Source organism: Leuciscus leuciscus (assembly GCF_965113295.1).
Source record: "Leuciscus leuciscus genome assembly, chromosome: 17".
Lineage (NCBI taxonomy): Eukaryota > Metazoa > Chordata > Actinopteri > Cypriniformes > Leuciscidae > Leuciscus > Leuciscus leuciscus.
Window position 1 is genome coordinate 18,553,126 of NC_138741.1, and position 6,000 is coordinate 18,559,125.

Below are 6,000 nucleotides of genomic sequence, written 5' to 3' on the forward strand. Positions count from 1 at the left end.
AAAACCAATGCGTTAAAAACACAGGTCTAATGTCAGCTAAGCTTCTTCCTGCAGCTGTGGTTAAGCCAGAAGCAACAGGAGGTAATCTGATCACCAATCAGTAATTAAAGGGATTCTGATGAGATTGACTCGGCTCTTTTTCTTTTTGTTGGCAGCTATTTATAGTTCGGTTCTGCGTGGATCTTACGCAATTAGCTTTTATGTCACGAGTATTTATTTAGTATACTTGTCACGGAAAAATTCATCTCGTTGTGATCAGATTCACTCTTTTGAATCCCTCAGAATCACCTGTGCATAAAAATAATATAGCCTAATCAAATTTGTAATGACTTTTGTATGGTGCTTAAGTCTAAAGTCTGCTTGTGTAAATATAAAAAAATGCCCCAAAATGTAAAGATAGATCTGAGTGTCTTTATTGTTGTATACATGTTTTAATGTCACTTCTTGTGCATATTTTCCCATACGAGTTGGATTAAATGAGAAAATTGGGAGTTTTGTGAAGTACTTTTGTTTACAGTTCGAATCTCCAGAACATTGACAGATCTAAAATTTAACTGCTGCCTATTACGCCACTAATAATTGTTTTTTCCCATTAGCATGCCATTTCTATGACTGCACCTTGAATACTGAATACACCTAGGCAGCGCTCAGGGTGAGCGAAGGATGGCGGGAGAAAGAAAAGAAAGAGAAGCGAAGTGCGGGGGAGGTATTCACTTAGAATCACTAAAGCACTTGTTATGACTCAAATCTAATTAGTTGTCCGGTCATTGAGGCCCTGCTGGGAATTCTATTTTAAGGGTCCATCGTGTCTACCTGTGACAGCTACCTGCCGCTGGTGAAAGATTCATTCAGAGGCTGCACTGCCGATGATGATGATGGTCCTGATTTCACACGTGTGTTTCACTCAACATGAATCTACTCTGGTCCATGAGTATTGTATGAGCTCCTGCTGACACAAAGAAATAATTTCTGCCTGCTGAGCTGAAGAAATAAAATAACATAAAGGCTGATGCCGCAGTGGTAGATGGTCTGGAGGACTGTAAAATTATAGGTCATAATAATTCCCCCACTGAGAAAATCCTTTCAGTCATATAAGAGTGTGATTATAGCCCATATGATCACCTCTGACACACTTCTGCGTCTTTTTATTACTTTCCTAATCTTTCTTTATTTCCTTTTTTCCATCAGCGTTAAGGTGTTCTCTCCATTCATCGTGACAGTGATGTGATTTATTTCAGATTATTGACTCACCTGAGTCCATTTCTCCTTATGAACACTAATTCATTATATATATTTTTTGCATAAATTAATTACATTTGGAACCTGGAGATTAATTCTGAAAATCACATTAGGCCCAGCTAAATTATCCTGCTAAAATTCTGCTAATATATTCTGTGAAGCTCATTTGCGTCCTTGGCATTCACACTTTGTCAACTTTTTAGAGCGCTCTGAGCAAAATAAATAATAATCATAATAATACAATTTCCTCTTGCTTTTTTTCTCTCGTCTTGCTGTATAGAAGCAGTCAGTGGATCGTTGAACTGCTCTTTATGTGATTTGTGTGCCAGAAAAATAGATACATCTGCATTCTTCATCAGTCTGCATGCCATTTACATATGAAGTGCCTCATAAGGTGGTCACAGAAATTGCTCCGGCTTCCTGCTGAAAGAAAGCGAGAGAGATGAGAGCACAGAGAACCAGAAAAATAACAAGAGGCTTGATCTTTGAGCATTCTGCGCACTTAAGACTGATTAGCTCATACTTGTGCTTTAAAAAAAGAAATAAATATTCAAGCTGCCTTTTTTCACTACAACAGTAATTACAGACACTGATCATGATCACATAATTTGCATTATATAAAACATTATTTAACAATCAGAAAACAAAAATTATGATCATGTGTTCTGTTTCCTAAAAGGACTTGTTGCTGCTTATCTAAAATGTTGCCTGTTACTCATCGGTGCCATGTGAGGATGACTTTTACTCACAAATCCACTCAGATCTGTCTCATTGCTTTTGTCTGTCACTCATTTGAGTGGAAAGCTGTTCAGTGTCTAACTACAGGGCTTTTTTCGCCGCACTGATTATGTGATAAGGACTTGCTCAATTGCCAATGCAGGTAATTATTATAAAGGTTAATGTAATTATGTCTAAAATAGATCATAATGATATCTGAGTGACTGTCTATACATTTGGCTTCCATCAGGTTATGTTCCTCTGGAATAAGAACTAAAAGGCAGTACAATGTAGAGAAGTGTACAACAAGTCCTAGTTCCCATCATTCTTAATTTTTAAATAAAACTGGACAAAATACTTGAAGCAAAGTTATAATCAAGATGTGTGACAAAAGTGAGGGGGTATTTGCACAATATTTGCTTTTAATGACACTTCAGGTCCTAATAAACAATCAAAATATGGAGTATGTTGTATTGGGAAGAAGTATCCACTAAACTTGGTTAAGGACGGTATTAAAATTATTTGTCAAGAAAGGCAAATTCCAGCATATTATTAAATATGGGTTTTACTGGATTACACAAAAAGCATAGAAAAACCAAAAGCTCACAGGAAATAAGGCATTCATTGACTAAAAATGTAATCAGTTATTAATATTTTGTTGGTTCTCCTTGATAACAGCAGAACATTATTTTGGGCATTGACCCGCTAAACTTTGCACCTTTGCAAACTTTGGACTTTTCAGATTGCAGAACATGGCTCCCATCTTCCACACTCCAGTCCTTGTTTTTCTTTTTTGGGCAAATGCAAGGTAAACACTTTGCAGTAGATAAATCCAATAAATGGTTTCTTTACTGGTACACAACCTCTCAATCCGGTCTCTATTCTCCAGTTCAAGATGACATTGGAGGTTGGAAGTCTCATCCAGGTCTTTAGATGCTTTTTTAAAGTCTTCCCACATTCAGGTGATTTTCACCCTCCGATCAAAATGATCACGTGTGTTCCTTGACCAGCCACAGCACTTTAAATTCTGCATGGTAGTGGTCTCACTTAGCTTTGAAATAAAGACTTTGTGACCATTCACATCCTGTACATTAGCAATATCCAAAACCGCTTGACCATATTTAGCCATTTCAACAATATCCTCCTTGATTGTAGAGGACAGCTTCTTCCACCTGGCCCTTTTCTATAAAACCTACAAAATAACATCTAATAATATACCTAATATGTAACGATTCAGTTCCCAGAATCGTTCCTGTTTCCCACCTGCACACATCATTCAGCCTCATCAGCTCCACTCCATTTAAGCCTGCTCCACACACTCATCTTTGTCTGGTCTACGCTTTGGATGTTATTCTTAGATACCTTCCTCTGTGTTGTTCTCCTCACCTCCACTCTAACCTGTCTCTTTCTCCAGCTCTCCACGTTCTCCCAGTCCCTGTAAGAAGAAGCATGTTCTTTCTTCTGTTACCCAGCGACTCATTAGTGTGAAAGTGTTCGTGTTGTGCATCGTACATCACTGTTGGCCACTACTGTATACATAGGGTTGTTGCTAAAGGGGTGAGAACTTAGTTTTGTACAATAGTTCAATAATCAGTATGTCGCCTGTTACGTACAGTCTTGTACCTTTGTCTTTTTGTCCGATTTTCAAATACAATTTTGCTTCAAATCAAAGTTTGTAATGTGATTCACCTCGTAGCTGGATGGTTTGGTTCAATGCTATATAACACTCTAACTGAGGCTTTTTTTTTTTTTTTTTTTTGAGAAAAGTTACCTGGAAAAATACTTTCAGAACCGAAAAAAGTGGACGGCACCTTAGCACTCTATTACCATTTAAATTCCCCCCTTATACATGCTGGAATAAAATAAAATGTCATGTGAAAGTTTGACTGTACAAAATGTATAAATATTCAACCCTCAAGTTTTGTTTCGCGTCATTTTGACTCAGAGAGAATTTTCTTTTTCATTTTTATTTCTTTTCCTTTTTTGAATTTTTGTTACACTCAAAACTTGTGGTGTTCTAGGTCAAAAATGACCGGCCTACAAAAAATGCTTATAAATCTCTCATTATTCTATTATCACCAAATATTGGATTACATTTTTTTGTCACATTTTTTTTTTTTCAATTAGGACAGGTTTTGTATTTCTTTTTGGAACTGATTGATCATAGACCTCATTGATCTATACGCGTATGCACCTTATGAGTGAAAAAAGCATTATTTGTGGGTAAATTTGTCAATATTCAACAAAATTCATTTAGGACAGGATTTTTTAAACTGACTGATTGTAATTCTTCATGAAAGAGACAGGAATCAGTCACATTTTACTCACTCGTATGAATTGATCGTGAGATTGCGTTGGTTTGAACTGCATATATACCAAACTGTTTATTATCCTATTTTCTAGAGAACATTAGTCTTGAAGTGCCTATTTGGAAATTTGAGGCTGCCCACTGCATCTCGACACCTGCCCAGATACACATGATATGGGCACTCAATGGGTAGGACACTGTAAAAAGGCATCTCAATCTCTGGAGTAATTAAGCCTCTATGGTCAGTTCCCCTCTGTGAGACTGATTACAGAGAGCTGTGCTTCCCACAGCCATCTCATAATCTCACAGCATGGTCACAGGAAAAACATACACATCCACACACACACACACACACACACACACACACACACACACACACACACACACACACACACACACACACACACACACACACACACACACACACACACACACACACACACACACACACACACACACACACACACACACACAGTTCCTTCATCCGAGCCTCTGAAGAACCAGTGGGTTATGTTAATTTCTGATGTGTAATTGTTCAAGTTCAGAAAGATAATCTTTCTCTCAAAGTCGTTCAATACTGTTTATGCATCAGTAAATCCAGCCAGTGACTAAACGATCAACTTCACGTCGTTTCTCTTAGTAGGATGAAAATAATCGTACTTAAACTGTGATTAATATATATACAGAAAACGATCAAAGAACAATCCCTTTCCAATCGCCCAAGCTGTCAATCACACAGCGCGAGTTTATCTGGACACTTGCCAAAACGTTGCATTGGTGAAATCATTAGTGAGAGTGCAGAAACTGCGTTGCAATGATAAGATCTTCATTCACGCAATCAACAGGCTGTCGTCTTCTCAATGCTCATCAGTGCAACCTTTTATGTGATGGGAATAGATCTAAATACTTAAAAAACTTCTCACGATTTGTTAATCCCGATAGCTGTAATAGTAAAAACGTATAATAGCTGTAATAGTAAAAGTTTTCGAGAGAGTTCCACATGTAATGCTAAATATTTCATATGCAAGCATGTCAGCCAATCACAGCAGTGGGCGTTTACACTGAAGTCTCACAGCAGACACGCCCCTTCAATCAGAGGCTAAAATCAGGCTAGGAAATATGCCTTTTATTTCTAAATTATAACAACTTTTGATCTAAAAAACATACTAACATTATAAGGGCACCCCAGGAAACATTCTAAAATAATAAAATAATCCATGCAATGGGACCTTTAAATTATTAAATTGCAAAACCAATTTCACAAAAACTTTGTCTTATTTGAGAAAAAAATCTAAAAACAAGGTCCCAACCACAAAAGATAAGTGCCTGAAAAGAGAGATACATGTCTCAGAAAAATTCTGTATATGACATTATGATTACTTTAATTTGGTCTAATCCCCCCAAAAAATGTTTGACAAATGTTTGAAAAAAAGACAGCCTAAAAACAACCTATAAAGTCCAAGATATTATTATAAGATCATTTAAAAAGTATATATCAACATCTTGAAGTCAGGCCTAAGCAGGCAGGTATATACATTTTTTTCCAATTGCTAACACACTAAAACGACATGCACAGCACAATTATTTAAACTGACACACAGAGAGCAAAACCTCTTCTCAAGTCTCCAAAAGTCTAAACACATTTTCTGCTTCACACACATTTTGCAATTCAAAATGGCACTTTTTAAATGCACTGAACACGGTTCTCTGCATAAGACACAACAATCTGACATAAA